Genomic DNA, 13,972 nt, shown 5'->3' on the forward strand with positions numbered 1-13,972 from the left:
GTCCGCATGATCCAATCACCTCCCACTGGGTCCGCCTTTGACACATAGGGAATATGAAGATTAAAATTCCAAATGATATTTGGGTGGGGACACAGAGCCAAACCATACCACCCACCTACTTAGCTGTGCATCCTTGGGGAAGCCCCAAAACCTCTCTGTGTCTTGGTTTTCTCATCCCATCTGTGAGGTAAGGACAATAATAGTGCCTACCTCATAAGATTGTTTTAGAAGAAATAATGCATGCAAGTTGCTTAGTGCAGTGCCTAGCACATATTAAGTAGCTAATAAACGTTAGTGATTTTAATTGTTCATGCTTGTGCTGTGAGTGATGTATTCATGTGGCTGAGCATCTTCAGGGCTAATGTCCAAGAAGCCCAACCAAAAGTGGATTCAGGCAGTAGAGAAATGGGTAAGGAGTTTAAATGCTATTCTGCATGGTCTGAGAAGTTAAACTTGCCATATTGGAATGTCATGGGCACATAATATTCTGACCAGCTGATTTGCTTGACTTGCCAGCCCACAGAGTGTGAGCCATCCTTGCTCTTTCCCACTGAGCTCTGGGCAGTTTTCTCTGATGACCTTGGGCTGGAAGATCTCTGAGTAAACACCTGTAAATGGAGGCTGGGAGCAGCAACAACTACTTGAGAGCTCTTCATCTTTCCTTTTCCAGGCCTCAGCTATCTGTCATTGCTGTTTATGTATATGTCTCATCTCTAGGAGACAGATGGGAGCCCCTTATGGACAATTTCCTTGTTTTCTTGAAGTATAGCATCTTGCACACAATAGGTGCTCAATAAATATTTGATGAATGAGTGAAGTATTCATTGAAGATTGCAGACTATGAACTTTACAAATTCTGTACTGTTTGAAGTCACCATGCACATGGTATTTTATATGTTACAAAACACTTTCCTTCCTCAAACTGCATTTATTTCCTCAATCAATCTCATGATAGGGGGTAAGCTATAGATGGTGCTGTTCTTCTTGTTTTGCAGGGTCAGAGATGTGAGGGTACCTGCCACATGGGCCACACAGTGAGTTGACACAGGAGCTAAGACTGCCTCAGCCTGCTTTGCTCAACAGCATTCCCAACCTACTTGTGTTGGGCCCCGGACTCTTCCCTAAGGTTCTCTCCCTCATCCAGTGACTGTGGGCATGTGAGTCCTTGATTCTTCTCCCTGGAGCTGGGCCTTATGTAGCTTAAGCTTTTTGTATTTGGATTCAATGTGTACAAACACACATCTCCTTTCAGGTGCTGGGCCATGGTGTGAAGCTGGGTCTTCCTGTGTGCAAGCTGGGCTGGCATGTAGACCTTCTCCTTCCTTTTGGTGAGGATGCACTTCTGCACTTGACCTCTGTAAGGGCTCAGTGTGGCATGTCCTTTAGGCCCTTGAGCTACCTTCTTCCTTTTCAACAGAACCTTGATCCCGTTTTCCTGCACAGATGTTTATTTTCTAAGAACAACATGGCTTTGGAGTCAAGAGGAAGGGCTGTCCCTGGGAGGGGGTGGAAATCAGGATGGATCCCATCAGGTGCTGTCCCAAGAGCTTCTTATTCAGGTAAAGCTCAGAGTCAGATGACTATTAAAGGTATTCCTGGTGCGGAAAAGGATAACTTGCAGTCAGAATGGGGGTGTTTGGAATGGGAGGAGGCTGGTGTTTGGTGAGGGCAGGGAAAATGCTTAATGGGCTGGTGTTGAATCTCAGGTCTTCTTAAGCACCAGCTGATGGGCCCACCATGGCTGAGTTCTTCTCGTGCAGCACCTGGGTGTGCCCATCCTCTGTGCCTTACGTGGTGTTTCTCATCATGGCAAAATGTGTTTTAGGGTCATCGCAGGCAGTAAACCAACAGTCCTTTAAAACTGGCTTTCAGCACACATTTTCTGTACAAGAAGACCCTAAGTCATGCTTTTATCCTGAGTTGGTGGAAAACTGACAAGGTAGTAGGTGATGATGCTGTCACCTCATTGGTGATCTATGGGTGTTGGGGAAGACCAGGGTTAGAGCAAAACAAACCTCTAGGTGAAAGAAGACCATCAATGGATGTGTGTGGCCACACTAGGCCAGTCTGGAATTCCATGCAGTGATGGAATTACAGAGCTTTGCAAAGTGTACCATTTCCAACATATGCCTCCTGCTGGTCTATTGACAAGAGCTGAAACCTACCATGAGACACGGGTTCCTTTTAGTTCAGTTACAGCCTTGTTTCTAGAATGCCTTCCCCCTCCCTTTCAGCTGGATGTGAACACTCTTTCCTTGAAGCCCTGAGAGCTGAGATCCTCAACCTTGACAGCACACAGTCATCTTTATCTAGGGAGCTTTAAAAAATGCTGATGACTGGGTCGCTTCCCCAGAGATTCTGACTTAATTGGTGTAACCCGGGCACTGGAATTTTTAAAAGCTCCCTAGGTAATGGTAATGTTCAGCCAGGATTGAGAACCCCTGACCTAGATCTTTGTGTCTATGCTCTTTCTGCATATATTTTATGCCTTTGCTACTCCAGGTGAGTGGGGGTTCAGCATCAGCTTCACTTGGGAGCTTGTTAGAAATGCAGGCTCTCAGCCCCACCCCCATAACAGAATCTGTATTTTGAATAACACCTTAGGTGATTCCTGTGCTCAGGTCTGCACACAGGCTTCTCAGGGGTGTAATGGGGCAGTACTGGGGTGCAGACAGCTATAAGAAGGGAGAAGGGATGGTGGGGGAGGGGCTGGAAACTATCTTCATTTCTTTTACAATTTTTGCTTAGTGGTCAAAGCATTCAGTAAGCAAGCAAAATCAGATTAGATTTAGCAACAGCAAAACCAACTCAACAAAAACTAGATTTATGACTTTAATTAAATGCCATTTGCATCCTGCATCTCCAGATGAAAGGAAGTGGCAAGCACCCCAGTCTTTTTCAGCTTGTGTCTTGGCCAGTGGAATTTAAATATTTAAATTGCTGCTTCCTATGCAACCTGCTCAGGGTCGTAGCAAATGGCATGCTCCTGAGGAATCTAGTTATAGGTGGTATACAATTTCAGAAATAAAAGTGTATCACCTTTGGAAATGGAGTCTTACTCAGCTATTGAAATAGCTAAATGAAATGCTCACCTTTGCTTTGTAAACCCACACAAGAGGATAGAGAGGAGAGACAGACGGGTTATTGATTTGCCCAACCGTGACGGGAACAGAAGCATGGGCCCTCTGGCCTTAGGTTGAGGTGAACCAAACTTAGGAGGCTTTACTTGTGGCACCCTCATGGAGTCTTGCTATAAACTCCAATGAGGAATGCTGGCAGTGAGTGGTGGATGCCTTAGTGGAGAGCTCTAGTAAAAACCATAAGTAGTTGAATAATAATTCTGCATTACCAAAGAAGAAAAGACATAAAAAGCCCCACCTGGAGTGGAAAGGGACATTTTGTGGAGTTAGTGAGAAGAGAAACATAGTTGTGATTGGCACAAAGGAAGGAAAGAGTGAAAGGACTGTAAAATTTTAGATAGATGCAAGAAAAAAAGGAAGGAGAATAAGGAGAAAATGGGGTAAAGGAGGAGAGAAGAGAAAATGAAGCCACAGTGAAGGAGCAGTGGGTGTGATGGCGGGAAGGGATGTGCCAAGAAGGAAGCCAAACAAGCCTAAAGAGGAGATGGAGCAGGGAGACAGGGAGAAAAATGGATGCTCCTGAGCCATTTGTCCCTACTATGAAAGGGGCAACAGCCTGCGAGCTGCCAAAGACTCCCTGATGGGGCTTCTTCCCCTCCTCCCTTCCTTCCTCCACAAATCTTGTGTAGGATGAAGCAACAATCTTCCTTGAGAAGCAACATTGGGGCTCTTCTTTTCCATTTGCCCTGTGGCTCCTGGAAAACCAGCTGGACTTTGAAATAGACATCCTGTGGACCAGCTACCCAAGGAGGAAGTGCAGAGGGGACCTGGCATGAAGAAACAACTTTGCAAATTCTAGTTTTATTCCATGCCCCCCTCACGCCTAACCAAATGAGCTTTCATTATATTCCCAAAGAAGCTACTTCCCAAAGAAGCTACTTAGAGTTGCATTAGTTGAGCGTTAAGGGATATGAGCATGCTGGAAGTGGCTGGAAGGCATTTGCCAAGATGCTTGTTGTCTGACTCCTCTGAAGCTTGACTGAGGTAATGGGACAGATAAGTTGGCTATATTTAAACAGCCAAAACTCTGAAAAGATGGAATTTGTCTGGACATCACTGGAAAGTAAATTGAGCTTGTTGTGAAATCTCTGAAGATATGTTTTCTAAAAGGAGGGTGAGTGTTGATGAGCAAAACCCACTGGGACAGTCACAGCGGGTGGAACAAAAAGAGCATGGACCCAGGAGCACAGCCAAATTGCAGCTCTTCTACTTACTCCAGAGCCATGTTGGACACAGAATCCTCCTTATCCATGAGGCAGGGATGGTGAGAACTGCCTTGTGAGGCAACACACAGAGGGCCCAGTGTACTGCGTGGTATATAGTAGGTGTTAACAAGTGTCAGTTTTCACCTCCTTCCCATCTTTTCTGGGGTTGTTCACAAGTGCTAAAGACTCCAACCATCAGGGATTTAATGAGAGTGGATCTGCTGAAGTAAATAGGAAGGTTAATCTTTCTAAAGCACCAATTTCTCTATAGCACATCCTGTACCAGATAGTATTCATTCAAAAGTGTTTGGTGAGCACCTATTATGTACCAGTCACAGGGGATTCAACAGTGAACAAGAAAAAACTCATCATGCTCTAACAGAAACCAGAAAGTAACTGTTAATGCCCAGGAATAGGGTCGTAGCCGTTCCCACTGTAGGGTAGGAATAGAGAATGGAGGCATTGGAGAGAATCTTTCGGTTGTTTCAAGGACTGAGAGGCACTCTTGGGTCACTTGCTCTGGGGAAAACTGCTGCCATGTTATGACAACACACAAGCAGCCTTATGGAGTTCCTTACAGGGGAACTGAGAGCTCTTGTCATCAACTTGCCCGTCATGTAAGGGAGCAACTTTGAGAGTGGATCCTCCAGCCCCAGTCAAGCCTTCAGGTGACAGCAGCCCTGACTGACATCCTGACAGCAGTCTCATTAGAGAGCCTCAGCCAGAAAAACCCAGTTATGCTCCTCCTGATTCCTTAATTCCAGAGACATTAAGAAGATAATACATATTTATCATTTTATGTTGCTAAGTTTGGGCAACTTGTCACACCTTGATAGATAACTAATACATTAGCCATTAACGGCTCTTTAAGAATCAGAATTAGCTGGTCTTCTAGCAGGAACCCAAAAAAGGTATGCTTTTTATGGAGCAAAAGGTTCTTGGTGAAAGGAAGTAACTAATATTTGCTGAGTACCTACTATGTGGTAGGTACTGGTACCTGTGTTATTTAATCCTCCTAGCAACCATGTAGAATAGTGTAGAGGGCACTTGCCTATAAATCTGGAGGTAGTCTGCTGACAAAATGGGATGACAGACCATGTTAGAAAGATGTGCAAAAAAATTGCACAGTTGGCTTCACAATTTTGCAGGAAATTAGTTTCCCATTGGTTGAGTCTCATGGGGCATAAACGTCTCTTGGGGATAAAACCCTGACTGGGGATTGGTTTTGAAGACACAACCCATTAATTGAAGAATTGTACATACCAAGCCCTCTGGCTACCCCTTGGGGACATACCCAAGAAGTACTTAACCAACATTGCCTTCAGAGAGATTGAATGCAGAGACAACACTCAAATGCATGAAAAAAAAAATCAGAAAGCAAAGTAAGAAAATATTAAAACAGTCGAAGTGCTCCATCATTTAATTATTTGTCCAACCTTAGCAAGAACCTCTCATTCGCAATGTCTGTAGTCTTGAGGATGGGAAATACATGATTCCTGCCCTCCAGGAACTGAGGGATGATCAGACACATAAAAACAACATAGGATGTATTATGTGGAAAATTCCTGTGGTAGAACCTGAGTCTGGCTTGCTCAATCCTCCTCACAGTGTACCTTACTATACCCAAGAGGCTAGATAACTAAAAATTAGATTTCTTAGCATTCCTTGCAGCCAGTTTTTTTTTTTTTTTTTAAATTTGTCAATTTTAGGCATTTAGTTAAAATTTAGAAGGTGAGAGTGAAACAAAAGATTTTTTCCTGCTCTTTTTGGCTATTTTCTGATGAAAGTAAGTAAGATCATGGGCATATGAGGTTATCTTGCCATTCAGTGCTCAGCCACCAGCTTTACGGGGTTTGAGAAGCAATAGCTACAGTGGCGTCGTGATTGTGACTGACTGATTCCTGGAATACAGTGGTTCCTATGCTGAACTGTGACTGATAGATTCCATAAGAAAGGAACCAGATAGTGTTATATGAGATTGGGGCAGTGGAGAGGAGGGGAGGGATGGAATAATTAGAAAGGAATTTTTGGAGGAGGTAACTTTTTAGCATAAAGGAGTAAGGATTTCAAACAGCCCAGGAGAGATGAGGGTTCCCTGGTGGGAGTGATTGAAAGGGGCTGTTTCTCCTTTCCCCAACTTGATACTTCCTCATCACCTTCCCCCCTCCAGCTGGATGGTTATGGTTTTTATTAAAGCCTGGACTTGAATAGTTACTTGGAGTTTCTGTTTGTTGTCAGTGGGAAATGTGTTATTTCAATATGGAACTCAATACCCAGAAAACAGATTTTCATGTAGTGGTCTCATGGATCCTGCAAAGATAAATGTATCTGGAAAAGGCGGTGCATTTCCTCTCCTGTAGCCTTCCTTCATCACCCTTCTGGAGACTGCAGGCTGCTGTTCCATGCTACGCTCCTGATAACTTATCTTTCTGGGAGAGGATAAAATGGAGGGACCAGGTGTTCTCTGACATGGCAAATCAGAAGAAAAATCATTGCGTTGGGAGTGAGGAGACCTGGGATCTAAATTTAGCTCTGCTGCCTACCAGCTGTTTAACCTTGGTCAAGTTTAATTAATAACCAAATCTTTAAAATTTTGTGATTCTGCCCACTTCTCTCCAGTTTCAAGGCTGCAACCTTAACTCAGACCATTATTATTTCTTCTGTTATCTGTGCATCCTCCACAGTCCATTCTTCTTACAGCAACCAGAATAATCATCTTATCACTGAATCCCATCACCTCTCATTTAAGACTCTTTAATGCTTCCTGGTGCCCCTGGGAGGTCAAAACTCCTGGCAGAACTTAAAGTCTTATTTGTCTCAGTGGGCATCTTCACCCTCTTCTCCAGAGGGGGTTGTATTTTAAGGTGAACTAAAACCAGTGGTCCCCAAAGTGGGGAGTTTGCCCTGAGGGGTACATGAGACAGTCCATCAGGGCATGGGTAGAAAATATTAGAACTTTTATGTATATTTTTATTCAAAGGTTAAGAAGGAAATTAAGCTTTACTAGCCTGGTTAGGATTGTCTTTCAAGTTGTTACCTGTCACATGTGGTCCTTGTCTACTGTGCGTGAAGATCAGCATTGCAAAGCGAAGATGTTGGTGGTTGCTCGTGCAGGCTCTGGAGCCAGATTGCCTGGATTAGTGCTTCCTATTGGTTATCAATATTGTATTATGATGATGATCACTGTGGGGAAGAGTGGAAGCCTCATTGTGCAGAAGGATGTACACAAAATTGATACTCAGATTAATCAGACTCTTGCAAAGAAGACTAATGGAAGCCCAAATAATTCATACAAAAGTGGTAGGGCTATTGCTTCCTTCGTTCTGATTATGAGCTCATCACCATCTATGTTGTAAAGTAAAGACAACGATAATCTAATCAACCACGATGAGAACAGGCCCTCCAAAACTGTGAAGTCTACTTTAAACAAGGATTTACATTCATTGTCATTAAAGATGACCCACACCTAAGTGTGTATTTTGCCTTGACATATTAGCTGATGTAGATGTAATTTATATTTAAACAAACATATTGGGGGTGACTGCCCAAAAATATATTTTTAATGGAATTGCACAGTAAAGAAATTTCGAGACCACTGAAGTAGGCTCATGCTTGGTTATGACTATGCAGAGTTTCACTAGACCCCATACGTATCTTCTGATGTAACATAAGAATGTGGACCCGTTGGTTACCGATGTTCCTGATGCATTTATAAAGCAGGGTTGTTTCTCTGCACTGTGTTTTCAATGGGTTTTAAAGGAGTAGACTGCATGATTTGGAGTATTTTAACTGCAAAATCATTTGATCTAGATATTGTCAGATATTTACTTAGAATTTTAAAATGGTAAATATTATGTACCATACAAAGTTATGTTGCTGCTAGGATGGGCTATGGTAACATGCCTCCACATGATGGTGAATGGCTTCCTGACATTAGGATTAATTGGATCTCACACCAATTTCATCATTTAGAACCCAGTGAGAAATGACTTTTTTGCATCATATTCATTCTTGAAGTAATTTGTTTACCCCAGCCATCAAAACTCAGTAAATAAACCATGGGGATTGACAAAATGGCACTGTATAGGCAACAGAGAAATATTGGAAAAGTGAATTATAGGTGTGAGTGACTAGTAATAAATAATCAACTTATTCCTGGTGCAGAAGTGTCTATGACCAGGAGAAAATCTGACCGATGGAAAATTTGAATCCAACAAAAGTGAGCTACCTAATTATGCATGAAGACATTTGAAAGCAAACATGTTCTGGTTCTCTAAGTAAGATTGTTCTTCAAATACATGGTTTTGTTAAAAGCATGTCTTCTGACTCTTAGACCCTCTCCAGTTACCTGGCATCTGAAATTATACCATTAGTGGCTCACTCCTTTGGGGTAAGCATAGACCACTTCAGGTATCTTCTTTTGAAAAACAAGCACCCCTAGTAAGAGTTAGCACATCAAGTCAATGACTCTTTAGGGTGACTTAGTCTTTTAGATGATTCCACCACTGGGAGAGCTCTGGCACAGTGTTCGGGTTCTGGGCATCCTGGGAGGGGCTGTATGAGAGAGGATGAGAGCTGAGGGTTGAAAAAGAGTAAAGGTAGAGGGAGGAGAGTGGAAAAGGCTAGTTATAATGGTTTCAGTTTTGACAAATAAATACCCTGATTGTAACCCTAGAAACTACATCACTGAATTTATCATCACCCTCTGGTCTTGGGTAGAACTCACATCTTTCAGAATAATTCAATGTAATACACTATTCAAGAGACCCCAATAAATACAGCGAACTCCCAGTTTTCAGTGACTCTGTCATCTGCTTGTTGACTGTCAGTGGTTAAGCTAGGACAAAGATCAGACCATTCTCTCGGAAATCACACCCATGTTCTTATCAATTATGGACCAACAAAAGACAGGAAGAACAAATTTCTAGAAAGAATAGAAAAATTTTCTTCAAAGCACAAAACTGCTGTGATTGGGGATCACCTGTTATACACTTATCAGGATTCCATTTCTCACTGTTTTGAATGATTGAGCAGTGGTCATTCTGATTGAATCTTTGTGATGACTCATTTGTGATGTTCCCCTCCCTGCTTGTTCAGCAAGCTGACACATCTGCTCAATACCACCCCATCCCAACAACTGATTGACTCAGTAGATTCAGTGAAAAAAAAAATCAAAGTTGTTTGACAAAATATACTTTTTTGATAGAATCTATCAGTCAGTTGCTAACTAAATTGATGGGTTATTTTTATCTTGATTTTTTATTTTTGTTTTTGGAAATAACAAGTTAGCTAACTAAAAAGACCAGGTGTCTAATCGACTTGGCTGGTTGTGCTGACAGATATTTGAGATGACATCAATTGGCTAAACTGATGGGAATTTGAATGAGTTCAGTCAAAATGTTTGAATCCATCAGTGGGGAGTGTCAACCAATTTTTGCTTTGGAGAAAGCACACAAGTGTCTGCATTTTACCATGAGGAAGCAGAAGGCGTTTGGCCTTAAGACACAAAAAGAGGAGAATTCTTCGAAAGAGTCTGAGTGAAATTTTGTGTCTTCTGATCTCTTGCAAGGGCCTGAGTTTCTCAAGGAAAGACCAACTTCTCTGCCCCATCATGGTCATGTTTTAAGTCTCTGCAGAGGATAGAGCAGCTGAAATGAGTGTGGGGTGAAAGTATTTTTCACATCACATCAAAGACCCCTATGTTACCTCTATCCTTGGGGTGAGGCCAGAGCTCATCCATGGAAAAGCCACACAGGTGAAGTGGCTTTTCAGTTTTCTATAATCCTTGCTCCTGCCTCCTTGCCCTGCTTCAAATTCCTTTTTAGATCTTCCTCCACCTTCACAGGGTATCCAATGCCCTCATACTCTCCCTCTCCAGGGCAGATATCCTCCAATCTCTGTAAGGAATGAGTGGCAAATCACCCTGCTCACTAATCCTCTTCAAGGGAGATGAAATTTTCATTAAGGGCTGACATTAGTTGAACACCTATTGTGTACTAAATACTGTGCTGGGCACTTCACACACACTGTCTCCTTTAACTTTCATATCTATTTACCATTGTATGGCTCATCCATGGCCTTTTGATATTTTATGAAATAAGCTTCTTTGAGGTTTAGAACTGAAGGTCTGGGTGGAGTTTGCATATTTTTGGCTTAATCTGGGCAGTGAATGAGTACTCCTAGAGTGGGACTTGGATCCCAGAAAGAAGGAGACCCCTGGGCATCATGTATAGCTGCACATGCCCTCACCAGACAGAATGGCCAATGCCAAAGGCTCTGACCATTTAGATCTTTCAGCCAGTCCTGCCTAAGCAGATGCTTCCTGGATAAGACCAAAGAAAATGCTTGCAATCTTGTCCAAGGAAGTGTAAGTCACCACAGTTCAGCTGAAAAGACTTAAAGACTGAAGATCATCATGGTGTTACTTCATCATGCTACAGACTTGGAGTCCCTTCAAGTCAATGTTTATTAATGGGCCAGTCTGATCACTTGCTTTCAGAAAAAAGCATTGTCAGAATTTTTCTCAATGATGTTCATTTAGAAAACATTGGTTAGGCTCAGTTGGGGATTCCTTCTGGATCATGAATGGAGAGCACTATCCAGTTGGACTGAAAAGATAGAGGGGAAAGAAAAACCCCATTGGAATTAAGACAACAAAGTCAAAGTAGTTGTATACAGACCCAGAAAATATTATAGCCCTGAGTGGTGAATGGATCCAACCTTGTCCCTTTCTTACTATGTGGCCACAGAACAATTCAATGGTAGAACATGCATGCTCTCCTCTTGGACATTCAGTTGCCCAGAGGAGTGGGGAAAAGCCTGGGAAAGGAGGAGATGGCAGAGAGATCTAGGCTCTGGCTAGGGCTCTCCCACTAGACACTAAAGGCTTTGCTTTTTATTGAAGAATTTGTGGAAAATTCTGACAATTGTACCTTTATGACCCCATGGGTTTTTTTCTCTGCAGCGCCTCCATGTGGTAGGTTAGGATGAAGCTCAGAAAAGTAAAGTGACTTGCCAAGGTCATGAAGCCAGTTGGTAGCCAGTTAGCATGAAGCTGCAGGTTGGGCCGTGCATTCTCTTTTGTTTTTCCACCATACCATGTGGTGCAGCACTGATCATCCTGAGGGGTGGCAGTCAGGTTTGGTGGAATAAGGGACAGCCTAGGGAAGTGGTAAAGAATGAGGTTCTGGAGGCAGATGACTGAGTTTAAGTCTTGGTCTCACCTCCCATCCCACCCTACTTCATTGCATTATGACTCTGGGCACAATACAGCGCATGAGTTCCTTCAAATGAGGATGGTCGTAAAATTGACTCAGAGTTGGCTTCATGGACCTGCAACCAGCAGCAACCAGTACAAGTTGCATATGGCCCTGTATAAAAAGGGCTCTACAGTCACCATCTTGAAATTCACAATAATTCAAATATTTTCCATTATTTAAAAGCTTGAATTTGCGTTTTGTAAGGGAAGTCTAGTGGGACAATGGAGCATGAGCCACTAGATCTTCTGCTCACACTCAGTCCTACCTCTTGCTGCCTCCCTTGGTTCACGGTTCTTGAGTGCCTATTACCCACTTTTTGGAGCCCAAGGACCTGCCCAGCCTCTTCCTCCTTGCTCCCTACCCAGTGACTGCTGCTGCTGTCCGTGCAGAGGTATGCACAGGTGAGGGTCAGAGTTGAGTGCATGTACCCTGCAGCATCTTAGCCTAATCCTGGTGCCAAGTGTATCCTGGCATCGAGATTACCATACCCTGAGGCTGCCTGTTCACTGTGTGTTGTGGTGCAGGTGGAAGGCCTGCGAGAAGAAGGGATGCCTGATTCAATTTCTCCACTCCTGGTTGCGCACAGCAGGTCAGTCTGATGGCTGCTGTGTTTGTTGGGGGAACCTGGTGGCCAGTGGGCCATTTGGGAGTACACTGAGTTGCAGGATGGAACCCCTGGGTTCCGGTGATGGTCTTCACTCATCTAGCAAGATTTTTTTGTATCCCAAGCAGTGTGACAATAAGTAGCAAATAAAAACCACCATGAGAGGGAGGGAGAGAGAAAAAGAGCGCTCACAGGAGAAAGAAACAAGTTTTATATTTTAGTATATTTAACTGCCTCTTATTTTCTCTGCTTTTTAATAAGCGCCCTACATTTTCATTTTGCACCTATAAATCCTGTAACTGGGTCTATATCTACCTCATGGGCTGTTGTGGGGATTAGATGAGCAAGTACCCGAGAAGGGCTCTGATATGGTTTGCCTGTGTCCCCACCCAAATCTCATCCTGAATTCCCATGTGTTGTGGGAGGGAGCTGGTGACTCATGGGGGCAAGTCTTTCCCATGCTGTTCTTGTGGTAGTGAATAAGGCTCACGAGATCTGATGGTTTTACAAGGGGGAGTTTCTCTGCATGAGCTCTCTGCCTGCTGACATCCATGTAAGATGTGTCTTGCTCCTCCTTGTCTTCTGCCATGATTGTGAGGCTCCCCCAGCCACATGGAACTGTAAGTCCATTAAACCTCTTTCTTTTGTAAATTGCCCAGTCTCAGGTATATCTTTATCAGCAGTGTGAGAACAGACTCAGAACAGTGCCTGTTGCTCAGGTAGTGCTCAGTGTCCTCTTCACCTGTGTCCCTGCTGGAGATGCAGAATGGCTGGGTCATGCTCTCTGCACTCTGGGGAGGGAGGGACACAGTCATGTTCCATGGGAGAGTGTCCCTCCATTCAACAAGCCCATCACAAAACAGAATTGTCTGCTCATTTCCTAAGTCCTGACTGACTTCTTTGAATTGGGCCAGGTAACAGAAAGGTAACTACTTTTGCAACAGTCAGAGCAGGTCGGGGCCAGGACCGTATCAGGCATCTCGCTGAACCTAACTGGAAGAAGAGCAAGGGGGGTTGTCATATGGCCACATCCGCTGTGATTCAACTCATTGCCAGCACGATAATGAATTCAAGAATGAGCTTCTGAAATGAACCCTTGATCAGGAGGGAAGCAGTAATTGTGCTGGTTATTAGCGATTACTCCTGGATGGGGGTTAGGGGCGTGAGCAATAGAATTAAATGAATTTCCTTTGAAAGTTCTGCTGTGCAAAGTAAGAGATATAAATGCTACATTATGTGTTTAAAATGCCTCCAGGGTTTGGTTTATAGACTTGTTTATATTTATATATTTATTTGAATGTTTATGACTTTCTGTCATTTTCACATTGGTATCTTCATACTCATTATGGTTTTATGGCCGCTTTTTGGAAACTAGTGGCTGCATATACCAGCACATGATTTGATGAGAGAAGAAGATCCAGAAAGGGAAAATGAGTTTAATGTTATACTTGGGAGGAAAAGCCTTCCCTTGGGGTAAGAAAGTTAAAAATCAAGCAAGCGGTCTGCATGCTTTAGTTAGAATATTGAGGAATTATTGCCCGAAGGCAGCTGAGAGAGGCTTCTTAGAAAGATAAGGAAAGAGGAACCTTGAGTGGTGGAGGGACTGATCGGAGGTCTCAGAGCGAATTGTTAGAAAGTCAGGACAGGCCGGGCGCGGTGGCTCAAGCCTGTAATCCCAGCACTTTGGGAGGCCGAGACGGGCGGATCACGAGGTCAGGAGATCGAGACCATCCTGGCTAACACAATGAAACCCCGTCTCCACTA

Source organism: Macaca mulatta, chromosome 18, assembly GCF_049350105.2.
Source record: "Macaca mulatta isolate MMU2019108-1 chromosome 18, T2T-MMU8v2.0, whole genome shotgun sequence".
Lineage (NCBI taxonomy): Eukaryota > Metazoa > Chordata > Mammalia > Primates > Cercopithecidae > Macaca > Macaca mulatta.